Below are 14,583 nucleotides of genomic sequence, written 5' to 3' on the forward strand. Positions count from 1 at the left end.
ATTAATACCTATAGCTTCTCCCTTGTAATCTTCATGCTGTAACCAATGCTCAGAAGCAGCTGGTCCTCAGCTGTCCCTGCTCCACAGCCGGGGCAGGCCCAAGACATCCTCAGTAACTTTGCTCAGGAGGCCTGGTGTGGGTGTCCTGCCTGGCAAGCCTGTCTACAGTGTGCCTCTGTATCCCATAAACCCCAATTCCTCATTCATGTCCATCATTTGATTCACCTGCTGAGTCCTTTTCTTCCCCACCTTCCCCACCCCGCAGGCTTCCCCAGAATGAAGAGTGAGCCCCCATCGCTCCCTGGGACTGGACACCAGCCACCCTGGCTTTGCAGGGCCCCTCTAGAGCACTTGGGAAAGGACTGGGGTGGCTCCTCCAGTGTGTGTGGCTGACATGTATGGGGATGACTCTTTCCGTGTCTGGCTTGAGCAGCCAGCTGGGACCCTGGCTGTGGAATAGAGAGCATCACCTCTGAGTCATGAGAACCACGTCACTGGCCGTCCCCCCTCCTAATCAGAGACAAGCATCTCAGGCACATCCCAGGTAGTGTGAAGATGGATGGTTCGTTCCTCTACCTTGAAAACCGCTGGGTTCCCTGAAGTTGTTTTGCTTTTCTTTCTCTTTTTAATTCTGTTTTTTATCTTCTCTCTCTTGGTTGGTCAAGGAAAAAAAAAACTTAGCTTATGCAGGAATATCCTTTTTGTTTTTCATTTGCTTTTTATTTTAATGTTATTGGAATATAGTTGATTTACAATGTTGTATTAGTTTCAGGAGTACAGCAAAGTGATTCAGTTATTCATATACATATATTCATTCTTTTTTAGATCTTTTTCTCATCTAGGTTATCACAGACTATTGAGTAGAGTTCCTTGTGCTATACAGTGGGTTCTCATTGGTTATCCGTCTTATATATAGTTATTTGAATGTGTTCACCCTAAGCTGCTGATTCATCCCTCCTCCCCCAACATTTACCTTGAAGATGTTGGTTGGAATCATCCCCTTACAGTCCTACTGAAAGGGTGGCTGTCATAGCTGATGAGGGGGCCACAGGCCTCCTCCTGCCCTCTGCTATGTATAGCCGAAGCAGGAACCCTGGCATGATAGGGTTAGAGGAGCCTTAAATCACCACATGAAGTCCCACAGCTGGTTTGTTCTGTTTGGAGGGGCCCCCGTGGCCAGACGTGACATCCTCCTCCTCCTCAGCCACACGGCCCTCTAAATACCCCCGTTGCAAACAGGCAGGGCCAGCGCTCAGGCAAAGGAGCCACTGGGAAGCGCGGCCTTCACCTCATCTGCTGTCCACCTGCTTTTTGAAAGAGCAGGGTTGATTCAGTACTTTCGGGGCTTGGTGACGTTAATGGATCTGTTTTGTGTAACACAAAGTCGTTATTAGTGGCATCCCAGATCGTAAAAATGGTGTAACAAGAGACAAGGAGGGCTCTTCCCCCTGGAAGATAATAGCAGTTGGACTGATGTAGAGAGGGGTTGCAGAGCCGCGCTCCGATTGGTGGCTGACATGCCGCACTGACATTTCTACAGTTTCATCAGAAATTCTAAATAATCTGTGTGAAAACGGACAATTATTTACCAAAGATGTATGCACCGCATGTGCCCATAAGGCTCTGAAGACACAATCTCAGCTCCGGGAACCTCCTCTCATAGGAGGCCTGCAGCTGCTCGCCAGCCTCGGATGAAGTGGACCCAGCCGACCGTGGGGAAACCAAGCCAGCAGGGGACTGAATACGGGGGCTTGATAACACAGAGGCTGACGGAGCCTGTCTCTGCTGTGGACAGCAGGCCGAGTAGCTAAGTAGGCACATCTGGCCAGCAGCTTTAAACAGGACCGAGGCACAGAGCCTCCCAGACCCAGAGCCTTTGTGTTTTTTCAAGCTGGTTCCCATTTTCTGTAGGTGAAGAAAGGCACCTTCAGCTCTCTGAAGGAGCAGACCTCGGGGATTCCATCCCTTCTGTTTGGTCATCAAGGAACCATCTGTGGGCGCCGGCAAGGGGGTCTCAGCACCCAGGCTCATCTTTCCCTTCTCTGCTCACAGGACAGGATGGAGACACAGAACCGCACTGAAGGACGCTAGGTCCAGCTCCTGCCTGGGACTGGGAGCGCTGACTCCCCGCTGCTGGATTTGCGTTTGGGAAATGACTGTGAATGCTCTCAGGCCCCCTTTCTGTCTCCTAGCCTCACCACCCCCAGACCCATGCTTGCGCTTCTCCCCCGCCTCCCTTCAAGGGGTGGCAGGCAGGAGAGGCCGGCAGCCAGGCTGATAAAGAGCCAGATCCCCATCCTCTCACGGCTTCCTGCTGAGACTGAACGGCTGAGAGCTAACGTGCAGGGTCAGAGCGTTAATGGGGGCACAGACAGTCCATCTCTGCCTGGCCCAGATGCTCAATGGAACGTTCTCAGGCCTGGGTGTGAGAGGGCGGAACCTGGGGGAACAGCAAGACTCCTTGGAGTGAGGCTCACTGTCAGTGTAGGGGGTTGTTTTCCTGGAGTTTGGATGAGCTTGGTATTGGTGCTCCTAGGGTTTGGATGAGCCTGGTACTCATCAGTGTACACACACAGATACACACAGACACACACTCCTACACCCACACCCTCACATGCACACATCTACCAACATTCTCTCACACACACTCATACACATACCCACACACTCTCACACACACCTACACCCCCCTACTCACTCACTATCACACGCGCACACACACACACGCACTGACTTATCAGGGTGATCAAGATTCGGACCCTCACAGCCCACACATCCGGAGAAGGTGATGGCACCCCACTCCAGTACTCTTGCCTGGAAAATCCCATGGATGGAGGAGCCTGGTGGGCTGCAGTCCATGGGGTCGCGAAGAATCGGACACAACTGAGCGATTTCACTTTTCACTTTCATGCGCTGGAGAAAGAAATAGCAACCTACTCCAGTGTTCTTGCCTGGAGAATCCCAGGGATGGGGAAGCCTGGTGGGCTGCCGTCTATGGGGTCGCACAGAGTCGGACGCGACTGAAGTGACTGAGCAGCAGCAGCAGCAGCCCACACATCAGCCGCAGGCTTTAACTTCAGATTCGGCTTTTGTCTGCCACGTCACAGCTTCGTGCACCTGAGGAATGCCCTTCCTGGGTTCCAGTCACTTCCCTGGTTGGCAGTGGCTCAGTGTGTAGAGTTCTGAATTGATGCTTTTCACAGTGTTGCTTCGCCTGGTAATTTTAGCGCTACTTTTAAAACTGGGCACTCCTCTGGCACTGTCATTCCACTGTTGTTTGTATCATCTGTTTGTACAGGTGTTACATACAGGGGGAGGAGGAGAAAGTGGGGTGGGTGTGTGTACATGAGACGCAGAGACAGACAGATAGACTGACCACTGGGAACTACAAAGGGGAGGATGGGTTGGCTCAGCTGAAGCATTTATATGGCAGTCCCTTCCAGAAAGGCGTGTGCGTGACAGGCTGCCTGAGATCCAGCCAGGCAGAGGCAGCTCTTCCAGCACATATCATAAATTCCAAAATGTATAATAAATACACATTTTACAAAAGCAATGTGTTTTAAAATATAATATATGCAAACAATCTTCTAAATCACTAGGCATGACACTAGTCAGCCAAAGAGGCTTCTGGGGAAATGGTGTTGTGAGTGTGCGTGTGTTTTTAATAATGTGAAAATATGTGTAATATGTTTGAAAAACAACAGCCAAAAACCCCTTCTACCTGCCAACTTTACTATACTTATTTCCCAGGAGCCTGCTGTATCTTAGACTCTCAGGAAAATAGCAGGGGGCTTAAATAAAAAATGTAAATATGAATAAGATGGGACAGCTCCACCCATTTCAATATATATTTCCCTGATGGTCTTGACCAGCTCAGGCTTCATATGTCAAAAAATAAGCATTTTATGGTTTTCATGCAGAGGTTTCTCTAATATTATTACATGAAGTAGTCACACACATCATGAGAGAGGAGAGTTTCATCAGCTCCCCTGTTCTAACACACTTCTGGAACCTTATGCTGTCATGGTGTGTTGAGGGCTTAATGTCAGCCCAGACCATGCGTTTTGTGCCCTTTGTCAGCTAGAGACGCCCTTTGGATTTTTCTCAGGGCCGTTTTTAGTCCTGAATGGTTTAATTGGACCTCTCCTGGTGTTCAGTAGAAATGGGCACGCTGGGACCCTTGGTTCTCACAATTACTCTCTCCTGGATCCCTTCATCCCCGCAAGTAGCTCGTTGGGTCTCATCTCCTCGGGGCTGCTGCTCACAGGGCAGCAGTATCCTAGTGCGGGGCTGATGGGTAAACAATGAACATCGCGTGCTTTTCCACTCTGCTTCCCTTCTCCTCCCACGCAACCAACCCAACTAGCAAAAGGGACGAGGATCTGTCAGGTACTGCAGTCAAATCTACAACACAGAAATGAGACAAGCACCCAGACAAAGTGTTTTTATAAAGAAGAATTCTACGGCAAAGTGCACACTGGAAAAAAGAATACATGCATATATTTAAATGAAAAGCTATTCATTTTAGTGTTGTTTATAATCCTGGAAAATATAGAAGCAAAGTAAATTTCCAACTATGAGAGATTCTGTAAATAAATGATGGTACGTACATCTGTACAATGGAATACTATGCAACCATTACGGAAAGAACATTTAGGAATCTTGGAAAAGTTTCATGAGAGATTTAGTTAATGCAAAAAAGCAGGTTACAAAACAGACTAATTTAAGGGCATTCTGTATTCTGTTACATATGTTATTGCCATCGTGTGTTACTTCATGAAGGCTGTGGAGTGTCAGAGCTGAAATGTATAATTATATATGGTTATAAATGTATGCTTAATGTTTTCATATATGTATGTGTATATATAGCATTTTAATATACATATATACATATGTGTGTGTTTATATATATATAGTGTGTGTGTTTATATATATATATAGTGTGTGTATACACACCGTCCCTGGTGGCTCAGACAGTAAAGAATCTGCCTGCAATGCAGGAGACCCAGGTCTGATCCCTGAGTCAGGAGGCTGCCCTGGAGAAGGAAATCCATCCACTCCAGTCTTCTTGCCTGGAGAGTTTCACAGACAGAGGAGCCTGGCAGACTGCAGTCAATGGAGTCACAAAGAGTCAGACACGACTGAGCAACTAACACTTTCACTTTCACATATATTATGCTGAATATTTTCAGGTACATGTATAGTCGTATGTAAGTATACATTTAATACGTATTTTCAATATGTATTTATATTGATAGAAAATGTTTGGAAAATTTTGACATTGGTTATCTCCAGAGGGGGGAGTTTGGCTTTGAGTGGTTTTATGGATTTTGAATTTTTATATAAGATTAGAGGGATAGCTATTATAAAACATTGACTGTGTTTCCTGGGTATACAATACACCCCTGAACCTGTCTCACACCCAGTAGTTTGTGCCTCCCGCTCATCCTGATGCCTGTGTTGCCCACCCCTGCACTGATAACCATGAGTCTGTCCTCTGTATCCGTGAGTCTGCTTCTTTTATGCTATATTTATTGGTTTGTTTTATTTTTTATTCTACATATAAGTAATATCATACAGTATATTTCTCTATATGACTTATTTCACTTAACATAATGTCCTCCAAGTCTATCCATGCTGCAAATGGAAAATTTTTGTTTTTATAGCTGAGTAGTACTTCACTGGGCTTCCCTGGTGGCTCAGTGGTCAAGAATCCACCTGCTAATGCAGGAGATGTGGGCTCTATCCCTGGGTTTGGAAGATCTCCTGGAGAAAGAAATGGCAAACCACTCCAGTACGCTTGCCTGGAGGAACCTGGAAGGCTACAGTCCACGGAGTCTCAAAAAGTCAGACACATCTTAGCAAATGAGTGAAAGTACTCCTTTGTGTATGTATACCAATTTTCTTTATCCATTCATCTGATGAGGAACACTTACATCATTCCATTTATTGGTTGTTGTAAGTAACACTGCTATGAACATCAGGGTGCATGTATCTTTCCAAATTAGTGGTTTTGTTTTGTTTTTCAGATATATACCCAGGAGTAGAATTGCTGGCTCATATGGTAGTTCTATTTTTAGTTTTTAGACAAACCTCCGTATTATTTTCCACAGTGGCTGCACCAATTTACTTTCCCACCATAGTATTCAAGGGTTCCCTTTTCACCACATCCTCACCAAGATTTGTTACTTGTAGAGTCTTTGATGATAGACATTCTGACAGGCATGAGGTGCTATTTCATTGTGGTTTGCTTGGCATTTCCCTAATGGTTGGCATTGTGGAGCATCTTCTCATGTGCCTACTGGCCATCTGCATTTCCTCTTTAGAAAAATGTCTGTTTAGTTCTACTGGCCATTTATTAATCAGGTTGTTTTGTTGTTGTTGAGTTGTATGAACTATTTATATATGTTGGATATTAATCTCTTTATTATTCAAATAATTTGCAATTTTTTTTCTTCCATTCAGTAGACTGTTCTTTCATATGGATGTCTTCTTTGGAGAAATGTCTATTTAGATCTTTGGACAGAGGAGCCTGGAAGGCTGCAGACCACGGGGTCGCTGAGGGTTGGACACGGCTAAGCGACTTCACTTTCACTTTCATGCATTAGAGAAGGAAATGGCAACCCACTCCAGTGTTCTTGCCTGGAGAATCCAGGGACAGGGGAGCCTAGTGGGCTGCCGTCTCTGGGGTCGCACAGAGTCAGACACGACTAAAGCGACTTAGCAGTAGCAGCAGCAGCAGCAGCCCATTTTTTATTGGATTGTTTGTTTTTTATATGGAGCTGTATGAGCTGTTTGAATATTTTGGAAATTAATCCTTTGTCAGTTGCATTATTTGCAGATTTTTTTCTATTCTACAGCTTGTCTTCTTGTTCTGTTTATGGTTTCCTTGGCTGTGTAAAAACTTTTAAGTTTAATTGAAGTGAAGTGAAAGTCTCCCAGTTGTGTCCGACTCTTTGCAACCCCATGGACTATACAGTCCATGAAATTCTCCAGGCCAGAATACTGGAGCAGGTAACCGTTCCCTTCTCCAGGGGATCTTCCCAACCTAGGAATTGAACCCAGGTTTCCTGCATTGCAGGTGGATTCTTTACCAGCTAAGCCACAAGAGAAGCCTTAAAGTTTAATTAGGTCCTGTTTGATTTTATTTTTTGTTTTTATTTCTTTTATAATAGGAGACAAATCCAAAAAAAAAAATTGCTATGGTTTATGTCAAAGAGTATTTTTCCTGTATTTTCCTGTAGGAGTTTATAGTATTTGGTATTACATTTAGGTCTTTATTTTGAGTTTATGTTTATATATAGTGTTTAAGAATGTTTTGATTTCATTCTTTTGCAAGTAGCTGTCCAGTTTTTCCAGCACCACTTATTGAAGAGACTGTCTTTTCTCCATTGTATATTCTTGCTTCCTTTTTCATCTATTAATTGGCCACAAGTACATGAGTTTATTTCTGGGATTTCTATCTGTTCTATTGATCTGTGTGTTTGTAGCTTTGTAGTATAGTCTTAGCATGATTTGGAGGGCAAACTTGATATCATTTTTCTTTTCTTTGCCTATTTTCATGTTTCTGCGATAAATAGAAACTGTTTCTTAGTATGAATTTTTAAATGTATTTTTAAAGTATTTTAGTGGCCTAGGAGAATAAGCCAACAGTTATATACTTAAAATCTGCTCCATAAGATAGAAATCAGGCAGCCAAAGAAATACTAAGTGGGCAGATGTCATTATATGTCATTATAATCTGCTCCTCTGCCCTCTTCCTCCTTTAGAGAACTTTCACTGGTGGATGCTTATGTTCTCTTATTCCCTGGGCACCCCATTCACTGGTAATCACCCCAGGACCAGGCCTAGAGAGCTACAGGGAGAAGCCAGTCTCAGGTTCCAAACTTTAAGTCTTTTCACATCGGCAACAGGAAATGGGCTATCGTCTAAAGTGAACCAAATGACCCTTTCCCTTTGGTCTTGAAATGTTTGTGATTGAAGAAGGTAGGTCTCAGCACAAATAGAATCACTCAGAACTCTGATCAGTTCCTCTTTGCTGACTGGTCATCAGCCTTTTGTCTCTTTACTGATCCCACACCAGGACCTTATACCTCATTGTCATAAAATAAGTAGAATGCCCTAAAGGAAGCAATACCCAAGCAAGGATGAGAATAACATTGGTAAAGAATTTCCCTGAACTCATGGATATCACGTGAGGGCAAGGAACTTAGTTTCTTCAATGGTTGTCTCCCTAGGATCAAGAAGATTGCCTGACACATAGTAGATATTCAATAAATCAGTATTGAATGAATGAAACTAAACATTGAAAAGACAAATAAAGGACTTCATCTGGAGGGAAGCACATAAGCCAAGTCAAGGCAGACAATTCTTTGTAACCGTATCATATTTTTTAAAGAATGTGATACAGACATCTTTTTTAAAGGAGATAAAAGATCATAAAACAAGGAGGGAAGGAAGACTGCAAAGTTTAAAAGCTTGAGGACAGAAACACTATTATGGAACTCACAGGTAAATTAGAATAGCCAGGACTAAAATATGGCTAGCTAAAATAAAATTCTGATTTAAAGAAAGTGCTTAAACTGATCATGGAGAGTGCAGAGAAAGACAAAAGAGAAAATGTAATCAATGTGAGGGCAGTCTAAAAGTTATCCCACATAATGATAGCTAATGTTCCTGAAGTAGAGAATGCACAAATGAAAATTACGTCAAAGATAGAATAGCTGAAAGAATTCCCTAAAATGAGGAAATTATAATATTGAGAATAAGAAGTAAATTAATTATAGACTGGTAGAGAATTACTAGCTCCGAGCCCTATTCTGGCTAAAAAAAAAAGTAAAATGGTCTAGTTTTTTCTAAAATCTGAAATAAAGTCACCAGCAAGGGGATGGAGTGTGAGTCCAACAGCCTTTGGCTTGGCTAAAGCAGCAGTCATAGGCAGAGATGCAGGTTACTCATTACAGGGAAAAGAAATGTGACTCCGGCATGGGGAAAACATAGAAAGGATAAGTCCATCTAGTTCATAAATGTAGGAAAATAAGAGACACAATTTATGAACTTCAAATTTTTTCTTTAGGATTGCAAGTAGGCTTTTTCATGCTTCGTTTTGCATATCTGCTGAATTTCTTCGAGGCACTGTGTTGGAGGTTACACAGATTCTCATTTGGTTGTCTCCAGGCCTGGCCCCAAATCAGGCCAGTTAATCAGGTAGGGGGCCTCTCCAGCTCCCCAGTGCCTTCCTATTTATTTTGTCTGATGAATGTATTCCACCATACTTCCTAGCACGCATAGTTGTTAAGGGCAGATTATAGGAACATCTTAGATACTCTTAAATTCATTGTAGTATCTTATTTGTGGAGCTGGTAATTGCTTCTTTGGATCAACCACAGGACTCTGTTCTAAGAGTGGGGTTAATATTTCATGCAACCTCCTTTGAGCTATAACTATATGTCCTCATGCCTTGAGTTCTGCTTGAGAAATGGCTTCTATCACTTGCCAAGTTTCTAAGTACAAGGAATAATGCTGTTGTTGAGAAGATCCAAACACCACATGAATGAGGAGGTGCCTTGAGTATGTCATGTGAGACCATGAGAAGTGCAGCAATAAAGAAATAATTCAGTACGATACCTTAGAATTTAGCAGCAAAAATTTCCATTGTGTTCCTCATCATCTTTGTCTTAAAATTATTTTCTCAGTGTAAAAGACACGATGTTCTATTGAATATGAGCTCTTCCTTTTCTACGTTTAAACTATAAATAGTGTATCGCTTTCAGATTATTAATATGTGATAAACTATAAATACATTGTATACTGTTAACTCCAAGTAGGATAAAATACCCATTGGGCTTATTTATGGCCGATGCATGCATCTTTTTGATATCTGGCAAAGAGAACATGATTGCTATCTGGGTCTCAGTTCTCTGAAAATGCCCTGAAGGGTTTTCAATACCTTTGACAGGTTCACTGAGGCTACAACTTCTTTCCTACTTTAACATCTATGCAGAGTGAATTAACTCTAAATCTGTAAATGAAGATGACTAGCATCTTTAATGTGTAAAGATTACAAATGGGATGTATAAACAGGGAGGTTAAAACTGCAAAGGAAACTGTATTATAATTAACTGAGAGGTATGAGATTGTCTCCCACTTAGTGGTAGGAAAAAATAGAAGAGAAGTAAAAATTCGTGGAAGCTGTCCCCTGAGAACACAATCACAACTTTCTTCTTCCATCAACATGAAGATTTTACTGCCCAAAAAAGAATGCTGGGATTTACTAACCCATTTGATTGAGACTATGATTACAACACGACAGGTGGCTCAGTAGTAAAGAATCTGCCTGCCAATGCGGGAGATGCTGGTTCCATCCCTGAGTCAGGAAGATCCCCTGGAGAAGGAAGTAGCTAACCACTCTAGCATTCATGCCCGTGAATTCCCATGGTCAGAGGAGCCTGACAGGCTAAAGTCCATTGGGTCGCAAAGAGTCGGACACAATTTAGCGACCGGCTGAGCATGACAAATGACAAGGTTGCTTAGCAGGGAATTTCCAGCAATAAAAACAACTAACACCTTATTCGAACTGAGCAGAATATCAGGACATATTATTTTTATTATGATTCTATCTGAGGAACTTCTTCCTTGGATTTAAATGATCATTTGTCTAATAGGAGACAAAACAGCACCCAAGAATGTGTTCTTCTGGACAGAAAAATAGCAAGACACATCTCTCTTTTCAATGTAAGCATGGAAGATGAATTTAAAGTAGAGAGAATCAGAAAAGCATCAGTGATTGCTCTCCCTGCTTTTATGAAGCATGCTGGTGGCCTTCAGACAGAAATGCTTTCATTGGGTGACAACTACAAAGTGAATAAAGTCATGAAAATTTAATTCATCCTACAATTTTGAGAGTTATTCTCCTTTGTAAATGGTGGACCCTAAGGAAAACACTATTATAGTTTCGGATTTTAATAACGATTTCATATACCAAGTAAGAAAAACAAATAGGATACCACCTAGAGCTAAAAGCCAGACAGTGGCCTTGCTCTGGGACTCTGGAGCCACAGTGCTGCCCTTGAGAATGATTCATCATCTTAGGCAAGGTTGGTATTAAGTAAATCTGGGGTGACTTTCAGTTTATTATGAAAATTAAATATTTTCATTAGACAGAAAACAAGGACATCAACATGCAGTTTGTTGGCCCTGAGATTTATCATGATTAAAATGCTGAGTTTGTATCAACAGTGTTTCTTAAGTCAACAAGTATTTGTCAAGCCCTTAGCAAGTCTTTTTTGCTCAACACCAATAACGTATGAGGTATAATCACTCAAGGATCATACCAGTATGTTTAATGAAAACAATTCAGGATATCCAAAAATATATTGTGCAGTATCACCAATTTCTCAGTTCCTTTAGGATCTGTGCCTTATACAACTTGGTATTTTGTACATATCTCACCTGTTCTAATCATCAGAAACTCCTCCTAAACTTTGAGAGATATAAAGGAGAATGGTAGAGTATAGTCCTAAAGACTGACTTTTCAGTTTCTGAAAATTGCCTAGATTTAGCCCATATGATGGCATGTTTGTGCCATCCCCAAAGCCTGCTTTCCTCTCATGTAAACAAAATTTTCCCATGTTCTGGGAAAATTTGACATTTGTCTTTAGTAGTTGCCCTGTGAGAGACTAAAAATATCTACTTTTGAAAAAGTAACTAACCTGCAGCAGAAGTATGGCAAGGTGAGTTCATATTTAAGAACCAAAGGTATAAAGAAGGGGTATAACTCCCTTATAATTTATTGATTTCAATATTATGCAAACCTGCACCATGTAAGTAATAATACTAAAAGAAATACAGCCATTGAAAAACAATTATCATGCCAATGCCCAGTTTCTTAAATCAAACAGCACAACCAGCTAGATCACAGAATACATATTACTCAGTGTGCTGTGTTAGAGGGAAAAGAGCTCAAAAGCAGGGCATGGAAGCTTCATTATCTAATAAATCTCCAATACTATCCTTTGCTGTTCCCACCTGTCATTCTTTACTGCAACTGACTTTCGAGTTAGGTATAGAATGAAAGATGTTACCTATAGATTAAGTCCTCCAAAGGTCTTACTACTTTATTGAGCAAAAGCATACAGTGAAACCCTGGATTATGCATGGGGAGCTTAACAAACTGGACTTTCTAGATGTAGAACAAACCTCCACAGATCTCCCAGTAAGAGATGACTTGTGAACTTGTTCCTGAGTACCCATCAACCATAACCACCTGAGACGTCATCAAATAATAATTATGCCTGTAGATTCTAAGACTTCCCCTTAATAACCTAAGGTGGTGGGAGAATATGTATATACATACACACGTACATATATACGCATGGAAGATTTCCTATTAAGATGACATTGTGAATTCACATATTGACTCACCTCCTTGCTCTAACATATAAGATATAGAAAGAGAAAATTTAATATATGGCTGGACTTAAAAGCACAATAGATCTCCCCACAGACCAAAAACAGAACAGAAATACAAAATGATGAATGGTACTGAAGCCATGGATTCACCACCTCTCCAACTGGAAACAGGCAGTGGCAATTTGTGGGGTAATAGAGACTAAATCTTCTTCTTGAAATATGAGAAATTAACAGGCTCTGTGATTGAATCCAGAGTCTATGGGAGGGTTCAAGAGAGGACAATTTAAAAATAGAAGTCCTACCTACCTACTGCCTGAAGATCCAGCTTTATAGGGAACTATAGACATGGTGGGGAGAGGGCAATGGCACCCCACTCCAGTACTCTTGCCTGGAAAATCCCATGGACTGAGGAGCCTGGTGGGCTGCAGTCCATGGGGTCGCTAGGTGTCAGACACGGCTGAGCGACTTCATTTTCACTTTTCACTTTCATGCATTGGAGAAGGAAATGGCAACCCACTCCAGTGTTCTTGCCTGGAGAATCCCAGGGACAGGGGAGCCTGGTGGGCTGCCGTCTCTGGGGTTGCACAGAGTCGGATATGACTGACGTGACTTAGCAGTAGCAGTAGCAGAGACATGGGGAGGTAAAAGGACAAAGGTATAGCTTCTGGAGAAATGCAACAAAACTCTGCAGTTTCACTGACTGGACCTATGCTATTTCCAATATTGCAATGAGGGAGAAGTCTAAAAATGCTATTATAGTAATGTCTTGGTGCTGGCCTGATGATCCAAGGGCTGAGCAGAAAGTCATATATAAAACTAAACAGGGAGGCTGAACTTAGAGAAAGAAACAACAAAAAGCCTCTTCCTATAGAGCAAAATTTCAAACAACTTGAAGATATCTAATGTCAGTGCTGCTGCTGCTAAGTTGCTTCAGTCGTGTCCGACTCGGTGTGACCCCATAGACGGCAGCCCACCAGGCTCCTCTGTCCCTGGGATTCTCCAGGCAAGAACACTGGAGTGGGTTGCCATTTCCTTCTCCAATGCATGAAAGTGGAAAGTGAAAGTGAAGTTGCTCAGTTGTGTCCGACTCTTAGCGACCCCATGGACTGTAGCCTACCAGGCTCCTTCATCCATGGGATTCTCCAGACAAGAGTACTGGAGGGGGATGCCATTGCCTTCTCCATATCTAATGTCAGTAAGCAAGCAAAATACACAAGTAGAATATGAATTTTCTATAGATTAATATACTGAAACAGTCTGGCAAAAAATTAAAATTAGTATGTTTAAGGTATTCAATGATTAACAAGAATTACATCCATTAAAGATGAACATGGAAGAATATTTTTTTCAATGAATGAGAAGCTATGAGCTGGAAAAAGATAGAAATAAAGCAAAAAAATGGTTTAATGTGAAAAAGAACCAATTAGAAATCCTGGCAATCAAAATTTTTAAATTATTATGAAAATGATCTCTATACTTGATACACACAAATACACACATACACAATTAATAATTCCCAAGATAGCAGATGGTGGAGTAAAACGATGTGTTCTCATCTTCTCCTGCAAGAACTCCAAAATTACAACTCACTGCTGAACAACTGTCAACAGGGGAATGTTGGATCCCATCAAAAAAAGATGCCCCACAGCCAAGGGGAAAGGAGAAGCCCCAGCAAGACAGTAGGAGAGGTGAAATCACCTTTAGAATCAAACCCCATATCCACCAGAGGTGCTCAGAGGGATCAAACAAACCTTGTGCGCACCAGGACCCAGAGGCCCCACAGAGACTGAGCCAGAAGTGTATCTGAGTGTCTCCTGCAGAGGTCCGGGTCAGCAGTGGCTTGCCACAGGGGCAAGGGCTCTGGGTGCAGCAGACGTGGGTATGGCATAAGCCCGCCTGGAGGTGGTCACCATTAACCTCACCATGGAGCACCAGAGCTTACACAGAACCGGGACACAGACTCTTGGAGGGCACAGACAAAATCTTGTGTGTACCAGGAGCCAGGAGAAAGGAGCAGTGACCCCACAAGAGTCTGGCCCAGACTTGCATGTGAGCGTCCAGGAGTCTCTGACAGAGGCGTGGGTCGGTGGTGCCCTGCAGCAGGGTCAGGGGCACTGAGTGCAGCAGTGCATGCATGGGACCTTTTAAAGGAGGTAGCCATATCTTCACCAC

The sequence above is a fragment of the Ovis aries genome, chromosome 14 (assembly GCF_016772045.2).
Source record: "Ovis aries strain OAR_USU_Benz2616 breed Rambouillet chromosome 14, ARS-UI_Ramb_v3.0, whole genome shotgun sequence".
Lineage (NCBI taxonomy): Eukaryota > Metazoa > Chordata > Mammalia > Artiodactyla > Bovidae > Ovis > Ovis aries.